This window comes from Camelus bactrianus, chromosome 5 (assembly GCF_048773025.1).
Source record: "Camelus bactrianus isolate YW-2024 breed Bactrian camel chromosome 5, ASM4877302v1, whole genome shotgun sequence".
In the NCBI taxonomy this organism is placed as follows: domain Eukaryota; kingdom Metazoa; phylum Chordata; class Mammalia; order Artiodactyla; family Camelidae; genus Camelus; species Camelus bactrianus.
In genome coordinates, this window is record NC_133543.1 from 36,361,132 (window position 1) to 36,380,493 (window position 19,362).

At 37.4% G+C, this 19,362-nt stretch overlaps 1 long non-coding RNA gene across 2 annotated transcripts in view; it reads left to right on the forward strand.

The window, feature by feature from the left end:
• Positions 1 to 19,362, forward strand: part of LOC105065205 (uncharacterized) — a 614,873-nt gene that overhangs the window by 2,926 nt on the left and 592,585 nt on the right. The gene's annotated exons all lie outside the window — the stretch shown is intronic.

A 19,362-nucleotide genomic window follows, 5' to 3' on the forward strand; every position in this document is an offset into this window, starting at 1 on the left:
GAGTACCAGATTATGAGATTATTCAGAGGCCAATATGTAATCCTTAGGGTTTTCTTTCTCATTTTACTCTCACAGCTGCCTGCACTAATACTTTTTGATAAATACATGGCTTCCCTTTTTTCCTGGAAAACACTAATTCTCAATAACAAAGGATACATACTTAAGCAAATTGAGGAGTATGTAGTCATCACTGAGTGCTCAACTTGGAAAGACTTCTTGTCTTGCAGCTCACTCGGTAAAGACAATAGGATTATAAAACCAGAAGAGACAAGAGGGAATATTTTCTGCTCAACTAAGCATATCTAAAGCATATTAGAAGCTTGGAGACAAAATTCTGTGTTATTTTTAAAAAAGGTTGCATGAAACTATTACCTGGTTGCAAGAAAATAACATGTAAAGAAGGAAAATAATATTGAGCATTTTTTTATGTGCCTTTTGGCCATTTGTATGTCTTCATTGGAGAAATGTTTGTTTAGGTCTTCTACCCATTTTTGATTGGGTTTTTTGTTGTTGTTATTAAGTTGAGCTGTTTATATATTCTGGAAATTAAGCATTAGTCAGTCACATCATTTGCAAATATTTTCTCCCATTCCATAGGATGTCTTTTTGTTTTGCTTATGGTTTCCTTTGCTGTGCAAAAGCTTATAAGTTTAATTAGGTTCCATTTGTTAATTTTTGCTTTTATTTCTATTGCCTGGGTAGACTATCCAAGGAGAACACTGCTAAGATTTATGTCAGAAAATGTTTTGCCTATGTTTTCATCTAGGAAGTTTTTAGTGTCTTGTCTTATATTTAAGGTGTTAAGCCATTTTGAGTTTATTTTCATGTATGGTGTGAGGGAGTATTCTAACTTCATTGATTTACATGTGGCTGTCCAGCTTTCCCAACACTACTTGCTGTAGAAACTGTCTTTTCTCTGTTGTATATTCTTGCCTCCTTTATCGAAGATTGACGGTAAAAGTTTGTGGGTTTATTTCTGGGCACTCTATTCTGTTCCGTTGATCCATATATCTGTTTTTGTACTAATACCATGGTGTTTTGATCAATGTAGCTCTGTACTATTGTCTGAAGTCTGGGAGGGTTATTCCTCCAGCTTTGTTCTTTTTCTTATTGCTTTAGCAATTCTGGGTCTTTTGTGATTCCATATAAATTTTAGGATTATTTGTTCTAGTTCTGTGAAAAAATGTCCTGGGTAATTTGATAGGGATCACATTAAATCTATAGATTGATTTGGGTATGGCTATTTTAACAATATTACATCTTTCAATCCAAGAGCATGGGATATCTTTCCATTTCTTTAAGTCATCTTTAATTTCCTTAATCAATCTTGTAGTTCTCCGTATTTAAGTCTTTCAGCTCCTTGCTCAGATGTATTCCTAAGAATTTTGTTTTTATGGATGTTATTTTAAAAGGGATTGTTTCTTTACTTTACTTTTCTGATAGTTCATTGTTATTGTAAAGAAATGCAGCTGAATTCTGTATGTTAACCTTGTATCCTACTACCTTGCTTAATTCCTTTATCAGCTCTAGTAATTTTTGTGTGGAGCTTTTAGTGTTTTCTATATATAGTATCATGTTATCCACATATAGTGACAATTCTACCTCTTCTCTTCCAATTTGGATCCCTTTTATCTCTTTTTCTTGTTTTATTGCTTCTACAGTGTCACGTCATACCAATCAGAATGGCTATCATTAAAAAGTCCACAAATGATAAATGCTGGAGAGGGTGTGGAGAAAAGGGAATCTTCCTACACAGTTGGTGGGAATGTAGTTTGGTGCAGCCATTATGGAAAAAAGTATGGAGATTCCTGCAAAAACTAAAAATAGACTTAACATATGATCCAGCAATTCCACCCCTGAGCATATATCCAGGAGGAACTCTAATTAAAAGAGATACATGCACCCCAATGTTCACAGCAGCATTTTAAGAATAGCCAAGGCATGGAAACAAGCTAAATGTCCACCGACAGATGACTGGATAAAGAAACTGTTATATGTGTATGTATGTATATGTATGTGTGTGTGTGTATACACACACACACACACACACACTACTCAGCCATAAAAAAGAATAAAATAATGCCATTTGAAGCAACATGAATGGACCTGGAGATCATCATTCTAAGTGAAGTAAGCCAGAAAGGAAAGAAAAATACCATATGATTATCACTCATATGTGGAATCTAAAAAAAAAAAAAAGACAAATGAACTTATTTACAAAACAGACACGGACTCACAGACATAGAAACAAAAACTTATGGTTACCAGGAGGGAAAAGGTTACCAGGAGTGGGAAGGGATAAATTGGGAGTTCAAGATTTGCAGATACTAACTACTATATATAAAATACATATACAACAAGTTTCTTTTGTATCGCACAGGGAATCATATTCAATATCTTGTAGTAACCTGTAAGAAAAAAGAATATGAAAATGAATATATGTGTGTGTATGTATGACTGAAACATTGTGCTGAATACCAGAGTTGATACATTGTAAATTGACTATACTTCAATAAAAAAGGGTAATAATGGAATTTAAAAAGGGTATGGATACCAGAAAAAGTATGTGAATACTTGGTTTTAATTCTTTGACTTTGTCACAGACCTCAGCCGTTGAGAACACAACTTTTTAAGTTGCCTGCATCGATGCTGCAATAGCTTTTTAGTGTGGAAACATTAAGACAGACATATATTTATGCCATTTCTAAGAAATTCGAGATTTTCCTGGAAACCCTTTGTGTGTTCTAGCCATCCATTGTTAGATGGCGGTACGTGGATGTTACAGAGAAATGTTATAGAATGAATGTTATATGTCTCTAGAACGTAATGGAGGAGGAGCCCTCAGTTTAATATTTTGCTTTTTAGTTTGAATGTGATTCATACAGTCTGTCACTGGACTTCAATTGATATTAGATGTAACAATTGCCTGTCTGCTCTTCTCTCTGTCTCTCTCCTCATCGCTACAGTGGAGACAATGATATTGCCTACCACATAGGTATATAGAGGACTGACTATTTGAGATAATCCATGTAAAGAATTTAGCACAGTTCAGGGCACTTAGCAAGTATCCAGTAAGTGTTAGCCGATATCATTGTCCTCAGCATCATCGGCATCATCATCATCATCATCACTGAACTCCTCTGAACTCCATTCTCGTAGGGAGGTGATAACGTGGTAAGGAGCTTTGGTCCCCATATACATGCACAGGGCTGATCAGGGGTGATGATACTGCCATGGACCTTTCTGTATCCTTGGTGCCAGGAAATGGTTTAGTCCAGAAAGGAACAGGCATGAGTTTAGGTGGAACTCGCCTTGGGATGTTGGCCTGCTTTGTTCTGAGCTACTTCTCCTTGAGGGGATTGTGTCTGTGTTTTTGGACAGAGCGGAGAACAGGGGCGAGGGGAAGATTTGAGCAAAATCTCTTTAACTGCTGAGTGAGAAGCATCAATAAGTCATATTTTGTAAACTTAGGATTCAGGCTGTGGTTATCTGGCTACATAGAGAAGTGAAAATGCTTAGGTTTGAAATGAGGGTATGAAGCTACCTGGGAGCTTGTTAAAAATGCAGGATTTCTGGCTCCAACCCAGAACTACTGCCCCAGAATCTGTATTTTAACATAGTGATTCTTATGTGCAGTAAAGTTCTCTTGAATGAGATTGACCAGGAGGTGAAAGAGGGTTGGTAGCATTGAGCCTGGCCTAATGTCCATCACCCCAGATATAGAGAATCAGAATCTTTAAGGGGCTAAGGAAGCTGCGTTTTAAGAAACTCTTCAGGGAATTTTTATGAACTTGAGAATTTGAGGTAAGACATAAAAACTGTGCTGGGCAGAAGTGCAGTACACACTGTGAACACCAGCTGTCACTACTTTGCAATTTGAAAATGACCCTGCTAGTTACCAGCCAAAAGATTTATATTATATTATATTATTTACAAGAACATACTCTCAATTTGAAATGTAAAGATCTAGGGAAAATGAACTCTTAAGTTAAACAGAGTTGGATTATCCTGTGATTTTATTAAAGGTCTCTAGGACATATAAATGGCTTGCAATGAGTCGTGGTTGAGATTTAGAAATTTTGAGTAATGTGAATAAGCCCACATCCAGAGAATAATGTCTTTCTGCTCAGGGGAAATAAAGTGAATGCTTTGTGGTTTAAAAAACCAAACCGGACTCCACAATCTGAAAGTATATAAGGCAGTTCAGTGATTCTCAGAATATCTTTTCCTTTTTCCGGCCTCATGTTGCAGTGTTAGTTTTATACTGGGTTTACCAGGTATTTAATTTTCATCTGCAGCTCAGGGATTGAAAGCCTTGTGTATGGACACTGCACCATACTGGGAGACTTGGATTCAAGTTCTGGTTTTTCCACAAAGCTCCATGTGGATCACCACGACGAAGCCTTAATATCTGTGAGTCTTGAAACAGGCATACAGATGCCCCATAAGGGTTGTCCTGAGGAGGATCCAGATAATATAATAAACGTGAAATACTTTATACATTTTAAAGTATTAAAATAATGCAAAGTATTATTTGAATGCTTACAGTGTTGGGCCTTTGCTTTGATATTGGTCTTTGGAACCCCACTGAAACACTTTTCCATAAAAATGACTCTGGTCCTGCTAAGAGCCTAGTTGTTTCCCCCAGCTAGGTCTTTTGTTCCACCCCATCTAGGATTGACTGATAAAATATTGGATGCTCAGTTGCATTTGAGTTTCAGATAAACAAAGAATAATTTTTTAAATATAAATATGGCCTAGATATTGCATGGCAATCTGGCAAATCTAACTCAAAAGCAAACTAAGGAAGCTGTCCTGTGTTTATATTTCTACACCCCAACCTGATCTCGTTGCTCAGATCCTCTATTTTGCCTGGTATGGAAAAAGTTCAGCTCAAAGGCAGTGATGTAGGTCTGAAAATGCTGTCAGAGAGTTACTGCTAGCTGAAAGCTTACATTTTCAAAAAGGTTTATACTTCCTGTCTAGGAACAGCTTGCTTGGGCTTATACCTTAAAGACTGCTTGGAGGGAAATAGGGCCTCTTAAGTAATTAACTGGTAGACTTATTTTTCACTTCAGTTATATTCAGTTATTCTTTTGATTTTTGATTATTCATTAACATCTTTTTCTCTCTTCTACTGTGTGGTTATAGGACTAGAAGGAGGGAGAGCATGAATGTCCAAAATGAAAGCCATTCAAATGTTGGTGTTGTAAACAATTCTGTTGCGTTTCTGGTACAGCCTATCTTCCCAATTATATGTCGTGCAGCATATAATGCTATTAAGTGTATAGACTATATATAGAGGGTCCACACCCCAATAATGGCGAAGAGTAGGGAGAAGGAAAGGTGGGAGTTGGTTATAGCTAAGTGTCGAGAAAGAGTTTTCTTAGGGAAGTTTACAGTTTCAAAGTACTTGAGGATAATACACAAAATGGGGTTTAACTACAACAAAATAAATCCAAAATTACTCTTTCATGAGTATGCCCTGAAGCAGAACAAGGAATCACCCTAGGACTCCTGATGTACTGAACAGCCAAGTCTAACAGGAAGCCCTTGGAGGGTGACTACAGAAAAATGGCACCTTTGGGCTCAGCTAATGTTAACATACACTTGCCTGTGGACACTAGGTGGCGACATACGGCAACAAGAGGATTTTAGAATGTGCTGGACATGCTGAAGTAGTGGAAGAAGAGTTGTGAGATGAATTTTGGTTTCCTGCTGTTAACACAGAGCCCTTTAATTTATGGTAGAATGTTCCTTCAGCTGTGATCTTATGAAACTTCGGTAGGGGCAGGGAAAGGGTCACATCCATTTCCGGTGATTTTCCCTTTTAATTTTTTTCCTTCCATTCTAGGACTGATTACTTCACACTTATGCAAAGTACTTAATTAGTCTCCTCAGGGATCCAAACTTGATACCTATGTCCACCTTTAGTTACAGAGATGGTGAAGCTGTTTAATTGATATTTGGGGCCATTAGAGGGAGCCTAGAGAGGAGACGACATTGCACTGGGTGATTTGAGCCACCAGTGAGGGTAAGGCTGTATTCCTGGGCTGTGAGTTCCTGTCACTAAGAACATTTGCTAATCTGCTGACAAGCTGGGACTATCCCCTGGACATGCTGAAAGCCCAGCGCCCTGTCGTTTGAGCAGAGCAGGCACTTCACCAGCCCACGGACTGCCAGTGATTATCCTGCTCTTTGGCATACGGTTCTTGTTTTCTTTACTGTTTGATGATGTTTGGTGGCATCAGAGATGCATGTTTGTTAATTGCTTAAAGAAGCTTTTGTCTCTAAAAAAATCAGTAAAATCTTGGATCTGGGGAATTTTTTCCCTGTTTTAACTTTTATTGATACTTCTGAGTTCCAAGGAAATTACATGCCTATCAAATGATCATTGACACCCTTTTCTCCATTGTTTCAGGAATTCTCTGTTTTCCACCTTGTATTTATGCCCTTTCTCCTGCGTAAGTAAAACAGAATGATTTAGTTAGAGTTTGTGGATGACATTTACCGAGTCTATATTCTCAACAAAAATTTGAGATTTAAGTCAATTTTCATGCCCAAATTTGTCTCCCTCTTGCCCCGTTTACTTCAGCTGTCTTCTGACATTACCTACCCTTAGCTAAGCCGACTATGGGTATAGACCTGCATCGTTATCCTGTTAGTGCCTGCTGGAATGCCCCTTCTCCGTTCTCAGTGTTCAGCTCCAAGGCATCTCCTTGGATAGAGAAGCTATCTCTGGGTAATTCACACTAGTTTCCTGCTTCCCTGAACTCATATAATGTTACTCAGGCTAGCTCATTATTGTAACCTAGTCTCAGTTGCTTTCTCATCGGTTTACACATGTGTATGTGCACACACACACACAATTAACTAGATTACAAGCTTTTTGAAGGTGAGGAGTATAACCCAATGACATCTAGTAGTATGGTGTGTATTGAATATACATACTCAATAAATACCCACCTTTTGCCCAACTCTGATTCCAAAGCCTAAAACATAGGTGTTCAGTAAATGTTTGTTGAAACAGCTGAAGAATTGGTAAGTAGCTGGATCCCACTATGTATCTCTGGACTTTCTTTGTGCAGCTACTTTCTTTGTAACACCATGTTCCACAAATTCTGCCTTTCTTGGTTTACTTGAATTCTGATCTCTGCTTCTTCACCTCAGGAAGACAGCTTGACTCTGTGTTGCCTTAGAACTGCCTCCAGGAAGTGAACTGGTCAATGCTGAGGTTCCATTGTCTGTTTTCTTTCTCTCAGGTCACAGTCTTAGAATGCCTCTTCTCTGATGTCTATAAGCCATGTTTTCTATATTTTGTCTGATTTTCTAGTTGTTTATAACATGGGGGTGATTGTGGTGCTAAATCCATCCCCCTTTTTTTTTTTTACTCCATTTTGGCTTAAAGACAAAGTGTCTGTGGATATATTGATGGAGCTTGAAGGTAATTCTTACTTCCTGATATATTGCTATTAAAGACCAAATGAACACCTTAGAGTTTATGATAGAAGAGAATAGCCAGCAAATTAATGGTCAGAATAAAGCATGTGTGAGTAGTCCAGTAATTTTCAAGCAATGATAAATAAAAGGATCACAGGGATCCTCTGAATTAGATTGTTCTTTAAACTATGCATCAACCATAGTGAAACAATATCATGGAATGTACAGTCCCTTTCTACAACCACTGCAAAGTCTTAGAATTTTAGAAAACATTGCTTTCCTTATTTTAGATGGAGTAATTGAAATCCAAAGAGGTCATTACCTTTCTGGCAGACAATTGGCAGGAAGGGCCAGAAATTAGAATTAATACACCAACTGCCTTAATAATGTGTGTATGGTGTGGGTAAATGAAAAGCAACTTTAGTTTTCTGACCTAACATTAGAAGAGTATATGTTTAGCTTCCTAATAGATACTTTATTGCCTTTCAATTCATCTTGTTTGAAAACAGCTCCTCCTAGAATTTTGCTTTGGTGCTTTGCTTTAGCTTTGGCATAAATCCCCAAAGAGTCAGTGCAAAATTCAGTATCTAAATCTCCCTTAAAGAGAGTACTGCATTTTTACGAGCATAGTAATACCATCCAAAATGATATAAATGTACACACGTGAATATATATAGTTTAAAACTCTATGAAGGTTTATAATTTTAACATTTTCTTTTATTAGTCTTTTAAAATATCTTGAATTTTCAAATAAAATTGCTGTCTGTTATTATTTACTTAGATATTTTTTTTCTAGGGAATAATATGAAAATTCTCTGCTTATTCAGAATTTGTTATGGTTTCCCAGTGTTGCGTGGAGTAATATATCAAGAGGATTTTTCTGTTTTGTGGCAGCTTTTACTATCTTTAAAAAGTGATTCAAATTCCCAGTCACAATATCAGTGTTAAATAATTTTCAAAAAAGTTCTGCAAAAAAACCCTTAAGATTAATAGAAAAAATTTCTTCTATTGGCCATTTGCAAATTTTAACCATGATTCTATTAAATTTCTCTTTGACATGAATTTATAAATATCAATTATAATGAATCTGCCTCTCTGAATCAAAGGAGTTGTTAAAACCAAATGATCCAATTACAGGTTTATTTTAAAAATGAATGAATAATGAAAGCTTTTTAGCTGCTTAAGGTGCTATTGCTCCTATTACAGAATGTCAAATAAGTAACCAGTCTTTCTTTCATTAGGCTTAGACCTTTTTCTCTCAAATTTCTGGAGACTGTTTTTTTTTTTTTTTATTTGCAAGGGAAATAAATTAGAAAGCTATGGGGGCAGTGAGAGATAACAGCTAAAGATTTCCAAAGGATTATGATGATAGAGAAACAGGAATGACTCAGAGAGCCATTACACTCAGAATTCTAGTGTGTGGGCTGTGTTCCTACAGTCTTACCATGAGCTGGTCCTGATGATTGAAGTGTTGGATTCTGGACTTGCACATAGGGGAAGGTGAAGATGCGAGTATGTTTGATAAAAACAAATGCTTATAAATAGAAAGAACACTGAGGTTTTCAATAGCTTTCATGCTGACTTGTTTCTCTCTATTTATTTTACTTGACCACCCACTGGAAAATACGGTCAGATGACATAATCTTTTAATTATATTTAAAGCTTATGTTTTCTTATATATTATATTATTATTTTTCTGTGAAGAGAATGCTATAAGCTGAATTGCAAAAAGTAGTTCAGAATTTTAACATCTACTTTCAAAATATTTTCTCCACTCCAGAACTACTTCTGAGGAAAACTAAGGTCAAACGTTTTCATTTTTTCTGACTGTTAGTGTATAATTCTTCAAATCGACAATTAGTTAATGATTTACCATAGAATGTTTTCTTGTGCATCTATTATATGGTCAACATTGTGCGGCAGCTGTAGGGACACAGAGAAAGTATGAGCATTTACAAAGTCAATAAAAAGAGACGTCTAAGTGGAAAATATTTTTAGCATCCCCCAAGCTGGAAGATGAGGATTTAGTGCAGCTGCTTGCCTTGACCATACTTAGTCCGCTTCTGGTCCTGCCTACCTCCCAACATGGCTCTTTGATTAGGCCATTTATCCAGGTTTATATTTTTATGATTATGTTATTTATTACTCATGGATGAGCTAAGTAGTGTACCAGGATCCCGTTACTTTATCTGAATGACATTTTGTTCTCCCTGAAGTTTGGTTTTATTGTTTTTATTCTTTTAGTTTTCTCCAGTCTTATCCCTATCTTAGACCAAATATCTCCCCTGCTAATGGAAATATCATTTCAAAACTTGCAGGCCCATTAGGGCCCATCAGATTCATCTTCTTGAAGAACTCTCTCCTGATACCTTTCACCTGCTCCAGTCTTAGAGCAGTTGCTCTCTAGCTCTGTAGTAGAGCTGTCATCCTGGGATTTGCCTTCATGGGACTCCTCTTTCCTGGATGACATCCCTTGATTCTCATCTTTCTCCTTCTTGCTCTCATCTTCATGTTCTTGTATTGGAGGAGCACAGCTTCCAGTAGCTTCTTGAGAAGGCTTACATGCCAAATAGAATTTTTAGTATTTTTGTACCTCTAAAAATGCCCTCATTCTGCCTTCACATATGATTGTTACTTTTACTGTGTATAGAATTCTAGTTTGCAAATAATTTGTTCTCAAAAATTTGAAGACATACTTCCATTGTAAAGTGTCAGGATATAAAATCAACGTATAAAAATAGGTTACATTTCTATACACTAACAGCAAACTATCTGAAAAGGAAATTAGGAAAACAATCCCTTTACAATAGCAACAAAAAGAATAAAATACTTAAGAATAAATTTAAGTAGGCAGATGAAAGACTTGTACACTGAAAACTAGAAAACATTGATGAGTGAAACTTAAAGATGACACAAACAAGTGGAAAGACATCCTCTAATCATGATTTGGAGGGCTTAGTATTGTTTAAATGTTCACGCTACCCAAAGCGGTCTGCAGATTTAATGCAATCCCTGTCAAAATCCCAATGATATTTGTGTGTGTGTGTGTGTGTGTGTGTGTGTGTATAAAACAATTTAAAAATCCATGTGAAATTGCTTAGGACCCTGAATAGTCAAATCAATGTTGAGGAAGAGGAACAAAGCTAGAGGCATTCTACTTTCTGATTTCAAAATATAATACCAAGGTACAGTAATTAAAACAGTCTGGTACTCGCATAAAGACAGACATAGATCAATGGAACAGAGTAGCGATCCCAGAAATAAATCCATGCAAATGTATTTGACTAATTTTTGACAAGGGTGCCAAGTATACTCAATGAAGAAAGGATAGTCTCTTCAACAAATGGTATTGGGAAAACTGGATAGTCATATGCAAAAGAATGAAATTGGACACTTATCTTACACCATACATAAAAATAAACTCCAAATGGATTAAAGAGTTTAAAGTAAGACCTGAAACTATAAAACTCTTAGCAGAAAACTTAGGGGAAATGCTTCATGACATTGGCTTTGGCAATGATTTTCTTGGATATGACACCAAAAACACAGACAACAAAGCAAAAATAGACAAGTGGAACTACAAAAATCTAAAAAGTTTTTGCACAGCAAAGGAAAAAATAGAGAAGAGACAATGAAATGGGAGCAAATATTTGCAAACCATGTATCAGGTGGGGGTTACTTTTCAAAATATATGAGGAACTCTTAGGACTCAATAGTAAAAACACAACAAACAAGCAACAAATAAAAAAACCCCCAGAACAACCCTGGAAGAGCAGTTCCTCAAGATGAAGAGCAGAGCAGGGCAGGACATAGCAGAGAAGAGCACAAACTGGCAGGAAACAGGCACATGTAATAGGGTTTTGAAAATTGAGATTGTATGATGATTTATTCCCTTATCCCTCTGAAATGTTCTATAACAGGCATGCTCACTCCCTAGTATTTTCAGCCTGTGTGTACATGTGTTTGTGTATGAGTATCTTAGCTCTTTGTTAGCTTTGTGTCCTACTCATGAGAAAAGTGAAAGGTGGATCATTTTAAGATTGGATGTGAAATGACAGCTAACACTCCTGTATTCAGTTGGCACTTAACATTTATGTAATGCCAAAACATCTGGTCTTGTCTGTCACTCTCAGGCAAGAGGTTAGTCTAGTTGATTGCTTGGCGTCATGTACAGAAAGCAGCTGGCTGGTTAACTGGAGTTTTGATTATGGTTGAATTGGCTGGATGTTGGTGTCATGTGGACTGATGTTATGACTGGATAAAAAGGTGGAACAGAGCCAGGTACAGGGAAAAGCAATAAAAGTATGTGAAGTCAAACTTTTGCGTGGAATTTCATTGGCAAAGATAATTGTTTGTTTCTAAGACTGACTCTCAGAAACACTGATACCTGATTTAGTTTCTCTCTTGTGTCCCTCCATTACCATTTTAGCTCCTTGCACCCAAGTGTCCCCTGGTGTGCAGCCAAAATCCTCAGGCTGTCCATGGTCATTCACCCCTAAACACCCCACTCCTGGGATTTTCCTCACTAGGCAAGACCTCCAGCTTCTTAAATTTTTAGCCTTTGTGTCCCTCTCTCTTCCCTTTTACCCCTCTCATCAAATCTCATTTGTCCTGTCATTCAGAGATCTGCTCTCTATTGAAGGGTCAGCTGGTCTCAGAATCTGGAGGACATTATACTTAGTGAAAATAAGCCAGACACAAAATGATAAATATTGTATAATCTCACTTGTATAGAATCGTAAAAAGTCCAGCTCATAGAAGCAGAGAATAGAATGGTGGTCGCCAAGGGCTGGGGAGTGGGGGATATGGGAAGATATTGGTCAAATGGTCATCTTATAACAAACTTTCAGTTATAGAATAAGTTCTAGGGATCTAATGTACTGCATTGTGACTATAGTTAATGGTGCTGTATTGGATAATTGAAATTTGCTGAGAGTAGATCTTAAATATTCTCACCACATACACACACACACACACACACACACACACAGATAGTAAGTATGTGAGGTTGTGAATGTGTTAATTAGCTTGATTGTGGTAATCATTTCACAATGTTTATGTGTATCAAATCATCACATGGGTATACCTTAAATATATACAGTTTTTATTTGTCAATTATATCTCAGTAAAGCTGGAAAAAGAGAATGTAATTTTCATGAAGGTGTTTGTAGATGATATTGTATTTGTATTTATTACTTCATTTTTCCATGTGTGGATGTGGTCTCAACTGAGACTGAAATTCAGGCACCTCTAGCACTTTTTATCTTGTGTTTGCCAGAAGCACGTTTACATAAACACTGAGGAATGTCTTGGGGGAAGAAGGAGACAGGCTGGAAGGGCTCTCAGTGAAGAGCCTTGGCTGTCGGGGTGGTGGGCTGGTCTGTGTGCACCATGGTTTTAGTCACCTAGAGCTGTCCCCCAGTCCTGTTGAAAACATATGTGAGCTCTGTGGAGAGCACAGGGAGTCTAACTAAGATTTGAAGGAAAGTTGAGGTGGAGAGGGAGAACACTCTCTGTATAAGTCCTGGGATCAAAATGGGAGTGAGATTTTCTTTGCTGTGACACAGTCCCTGGCATAGATTTGATTTCTAGAGGGATCTGTTAGGGGCTGGGTACTTGCAGGAATGGGGGCTGAACCTAACCAAGGTCACTGTAGGAGTCAGAAGGAATAGAATTATTTAGGAACAGGTCTTAGATGACCTCTGGAGACCCAGACACATTGGGAAGGAGTTTTCATGGTGTGGGTTGGAGCAGTAGGGTGGGGGTTGCTGAAGGCCCGAGGGCTTGTCTAATACAAGTGGATTTGCAAGCCAGGAACATTTAAATTATTCTTTTAAATAGAACTTCATTTTTAACTCATGTTAAGTTGTAAGGAAATTCAGGTTATGTCTGTAACATACTTGCCTTTTACCAGAACCTTTGAATGCTTTGAGTCTAATAAGTACATTGATAGTGACAATTTCAGATCTCACCAATGGTACACTGGTGAAGGAAGAACACTTTTGGCAATCCTTTAAGTATTCTTCAAATAATATTTAATAAATTTGCTTCTTATCCTGCTGGATTTATTTGTTAGCTTAATACATGAGGACTTGAAATATCACTATGCAATTATTGACTGAGGCTTGGCTGCTGCTGGGGAAGAGAAAGGTGTGAAGCCCTAACACTTAGGACATCTAAGCGCTCTTTCTCTGTTAGCTCACAACTAGCAGTATTACAAAGGGAATTATTTTAGTTTATGCAAGTGATTACAGTAAAGCTTCAGTTAAATAATGGGTTTGCTGATTACTGTTCATTTAACAGAAATGTACTCAGTGCCTACTATGTCTCATGCACTCTGCTGGACGCAGGGAAAACTGGTGAGCTCTGCAGATGTAAACTAGTGCAGGTAAATCACGCTTATTAACTTCCCTTGTTGTCTAGCTGAAATACCAACTGGAAAATGTAAGACATTTTGGCAAGACTGTGCCATATTTATAAACCTCCCAAAAGTTATCCCTAAAGAGGATTTATACTTTATATTATCAGAAAGTATGTTCCCGTTCCCAAGATCTGGATATGAGGACTGCATATCAATGTCTTTGTGTGTGTGTGTGTGTGTGTGTGTGTGTAGTATTATTTGCATCTGTATCCACCAGAGCCTTATTTAGTTAGTTTTTTGAGGAGAGGATTAAGATTATTTATTTATTTAGCTTTTTTAAATGGAGATGCTAGGGATTGAACCTATGACCTCAGGCATGCTAAGCATGCACCACCAAAGCTTTATATGGCTAAAGAAAGATTTCAGAAATGCAAACATCAAATATATAGGTTTCATCTGTAGAAAAAAGTTCCAGCTTTCATTTAAACTACCAAAATTGCAGTCAGATGCTGGTAGAAAAATAAAGGCAAAGATCCTGTTTACGAGACATCTAGAGTTCAGCCATCAGATGGTTTTGGTTAAGATGTGTTTTCTCTTTATGCTGATGTTTCCACGAGACATTATCTTAGTTGGTGATTGCCCAACTGTCTAGTGTCTTCCTCTTTCTTATGTTTTTATAGTACCTTCATAGTGATACCATTTGGTTTTTGGCAATCTTTATGGAAAAGTTACTCCTCTGCAGCTTTCCTGCCAGTGGGTACAACTGCATTCTATAATGGGGAAGATTCTGATTTGTGTGTGTGTGTGTGTGTGTGTGTGTGTATGTGATTTTCCCATTGCTTCTTAAGGGCTCTTTGTGCTTTTCTCTTACTTTTGTCAGCAAGGAGCTGGTATTAAATCTTCACCCCACTAAGTTATTAAGTATTTAAGCTTATAATGGACTTGCCCTCTATACCTTTATGCTCTCCTGGAATGAGAGTGCATTAGAATGTTTACTCATTGAAGCTACCCTGCCATGCCTACAATAACTAGGTGACAAATTAGCCCATGCCAAGTTATTATTCTGCTCAATGGGAAGTGTGCTCTTGGGCGAGGTGGGCCGCACTGCACCAAAGGTGGGAATCAAGTTGTCTGTTTGCAAAAGGCTCACAGGATTCCCATGTATGTGTGTGGGAGTTGTAGACAGGGAAACCAGTCTTGATGCTATCATACGTTCTCTGTGCCTCCTGTGCTTAAACATTCAGTGACAGTCTTTTTGATTGACTCCTCTATAGAGGCAAGTTTGTTTTGACAATGGATTTAAACCCATTGTCCTTATTGTGTAAAAATAAGAATCCTTAGGCACCTGTTGCCATAAGGAACCCAGTAGACCCATCTATGAGTTTTTTCTTTTTGCATATTCCCTCTGTTAAAAATATGTTTTCTACCTAGAGGTAAAGCCAGTCAAAATATTCAGACTCACTTATGTGTCAGATATAGAAAAAATTTCTCTATATGACTACAATTATATGTCTACTGTATATTTATTTGCTTTTAATCATCCTCTCTGAAGCTGAAAATGATCATTCTGGATCATAGCTGAAGATGTACTCACCCCCTTTTCAGTTGCAAAAAATATGTTTAAATTACAGGACAATGAAAAAGAAACCCCCTGCTCATAATTGTTCTTGGCTCCTTTCCTTTGATGGAGAAATGGGAAGGAGAGGGGGAAAAAAGGCACCAAAAACAAATATTATGGACTGTTTCTCTAACTTCTTTCCCTGGAGTCATTGAAATAAATCTATTTGTTCATTAAATAAAATGATATTCATCTATGAAAAAGCCTGTTTGTCCTATTTCTCTTATTTTTCTTTATTCTGAAATGTATTAGATGGAAACTATGCATATTATTTTTCCTATGTAGCTTGTGATTAATTCAAATAAAACTGTGCAAACATTATGTTTTAGCTTTGTGCAGAATTCAGTATCATCTGTTCTTCAAGATGCAGTGTGTACATGTTTATTTACAATCACCACTTCTCTCTTTTGGTGCTTGTCTCTGACAGCAGGTTTTTTTTTTTTTTAGACTTGAATTTGGTTAACATGTCAAATGCTGACTCTTAACAAGTATTTTTGCTACACGTGTTTTCTAGTATTTATAATCAAGTGCTTTATTTATATAGCGCTTTATAAAACTTTTATTATCTTTGTATCTTAGCTCCATATACAGTAAGTGTTAAAACAGGTACCATTGTCTCCATTTTACAGATGGCAAATTGGGGCCAGAAAGTATTCATGACCTGTTTTAGATCACACATTAGGTTAGTGGCAGAGCCAAGACCACCAGAAGTCTTGCTTTTTACAGAGGTTGACTGCCTTAACCAAGTATATCAGAGGGTAGGCCCTGGACTTAAGTTTAGAGTTGCCCAAAATACAACCATCCTGTCTCTTCTGCCTCTTTATGGAGACAGGCATCTTGTCTATCTTGTCCACAATTTCAGCCCTAACAATTTGCATAGTATCTGGAATGAAACAGTACATATTTGTGAGTGAATGAATAATTGAATGGATGAAGTACAGAAAGATGCTGCAGATCTACTTTGAACGATAATGCAATGTGCCTCCTGTCCCCTTTCTCTATGTTTCTCTTTTTATGCCTAGAAACAATATTGTAATTTGAAACAATGGAGTTTGACAATGACTTACTATCTAAGCACTTGATACAGTTGTGAGGCAAAAATATTTTCATTTAAAACTTTGTTTCTTGATTTTGTTACCTTAGAAAATTAAATTGATCTTTCTGGGTCTTGGTATCCATCTAGAACTTGACTATTATCTGAAAATGATTTGTGATCTGACTCTCTGCATTTGCAGTCTGCTTTAGAGGGCTGGGAATATGTCTTCATTATGTATTTTTTTTCAGTTTAACACATTGTGAGTCTTTACAGAGTTAGGCTCTTCTCTTTTAAAGCTACCCCTGGAGGATGTTGGCCACTTGCAGGTATTCCTTTTTCTTTTTTAGGGCCCCCAGGGAACCAGTTAGTGGGCATGCACCGTCACACTCAAATCCCTGCTCAGCCACAATAAGTGCCTTTGGCAAGACGTCCCATTCATAGAAGGCACACTCTATCTTAAGGTTTTTGTCTGGAGTTTTCTCTATTCCAATCCCATGTCTTTGGAATATTTCAGGCAGGCAAGACTTTTTTTTTTTTTTTTTTTTGGAAGTTTTGCTTGAATGATTAATATGTGCTTGAAAGAGGAGAAATAGCCAAGGACATGGTCTGCTGGCCCCTGAGACACCATGGAGACAAGTAGATACTGGATTATTATTTCCTTCATTTCATTCTACTACTCTGAATGTGGTCGATACTGCGATTAAGACCTCTCAAATAAGGGAGGACAGTTCTCTTCTTTTTCCCCTACCTCACCTTTGTACCCTATAAAAGTGTTGTAGATTCAATCCAAACTTGTTGGCTGGGAGCCTACGGGGATTCCTCATCACGTGGCAGACTGCTGTGGTGTTTTTATGATAGTGTTTCTTTTGGTCTGAAACTGAGATATGTGAAATGTAGGTCAGGGGTTGGGAATTAATGCCTGCCTGTCATGTGAGAAGAAATAATTGGCATGAAATGTTGTCAAGAATGCCTACCATCCTGGCAGCACTGGGCCATTTTTTTACTATTGGTTTTGGCTGCTATTCCCAGAAAAATAACGGGCAGGTTCACAATTCTTAGACTATATCTTCATTAACTCTGTCTACTTATGGTGTCTTGGGTCCCCAAGAGACAGTCTGGAAGTATCTGCTTGGGCCTTTTCTGTGCAGGGTACATGACTGTACACACTGTGGCAAATTAATACAGAGAGAATAATGAATTTCTCTTATTCCCGTGCCAGATCTTCCAGGAAAACATCTACATCCTTTGAGAGATTTGAGAGTGGTATACAAGTTCTATGTAGAGATCATTGTTTTGAATAAGGATTTCTATTTTACTCTTACAGGGATAGTCCCCACTGGAGTGTGCACACATTGCAGGAAGACTCAGTCTCTAATGGTTTGGGTCCCAACCATTGATTTTGGCATGATGCACATGTTTTCTTTTATAAAAAATGTTACAAGTAGTGTTTGAGATCCTCAGACTAGCCCATTTAAAAATCTACAGGGGAGTAGAAATACATTCTGTACTTTCAGTTAAAAGCAATAGGAAAAGCACAGTTTTAATATTAGTAATTAGGCAGAATAAAAGGACAACACAATTGAAGAATAGCTTTTGCTTTTCTTGGAAAGCAGGTGCTGACAGTTTGGGCAGGTGAGTAGATGCTTCCAGGTGTTTTAGAGTGACTTTGGAAACATTCAAGGGTTTAAGAGTTGGAGGCCAGTCTTTTTCTGTTCTCTGCCACCATTATAGTAAAAAAAAGTTTGACTCATTAGAAAAAAAAACACCTAAAGCAACATTTTTTTCTCACTGCCTCTTCAGCACATATTGTTCAATAGCTTTTCCACTGGCTCTTGGATGAAATTTTGAGCAGTACTCATAGCTTTTTAAGTTACTCTTTGATGATTAATAGTCTTCCAGTAACATCTAAAGCTTCAAAGAGTACAGTTTATTATAATAGTATGAACTATAAATTTTCTCTCATCTCAGCCAAGGACCTGACCAAGTATTGGAAGCCTGGGAAGAGGGAAGGAGGGAGAGAAGGAGAACCTCCAGAACTGGAGTAGGATGAAGGAGGAGAGATCTTACTGATGTGATTCAGATTTGACTTCATAGATGTTCAAAACTGACTCTTCCATGGAGTGTGTTAGGGTGATCCACCTCTGCGACTCTCAACTACAACTCTAATTCCTGTGAGTTAAGTGATGCCTCATGCATGTTATTTTGACACTGTGTCCTCTGTTCCTGGACTTCTGATGGCTGCGCATCTCTTGAGTCACCTTGTCCTTCCAGGTACTTTTTTCAAAATGCCTGTAGGTTTGCCCCCTCCTGTGTGGCCCACATCTGGTCTACAGAAAACTTGGATCTTCTCCTTCTCTCTGCATTGCTCCTTCAGGAAAGTCAAACCACAGCCTCTTATACCAGCACTTAAACTCCCTTTAACTCTGAGAAATACTTGCAAGTCTCTCCAAGTATACCCTTGAATTTGCTCTCACTTGACTTAAAGCAAAGAAGTTGTCTTTCTCCCTTGGGGCAACCATACCCCCACTAATTCTCCAAAGGATTCTTCTCCAATTCTTCCAACTCAAAAGTTTTTATTGGTTGGAAACTTTGTTGGTTGCAGATGTTGGCAGAAGAGGTTTTATAATCTTATAATTTTGCACTGGACTCTTCTTACCTCATCATTATGTAATAACTCTGAAGCCTTGGCCAAAGCTTATATTCCATGAAAGAATCCCATTTATCCATTCTGTTGAATGTCTAATTTTACTTTAATACATATAGTTTTCTTGTACTTTGCTATGTGGGTATTAAAAATAGTGCTCCAATCAGCCAAGTTCAAGTTCTTTTTGCTCATAAGTAGTATTGTAATATAAATGGAAAGAAAGAAATTAGTAAAAAAGATACCCTTTTCTCTAAGATAAATCT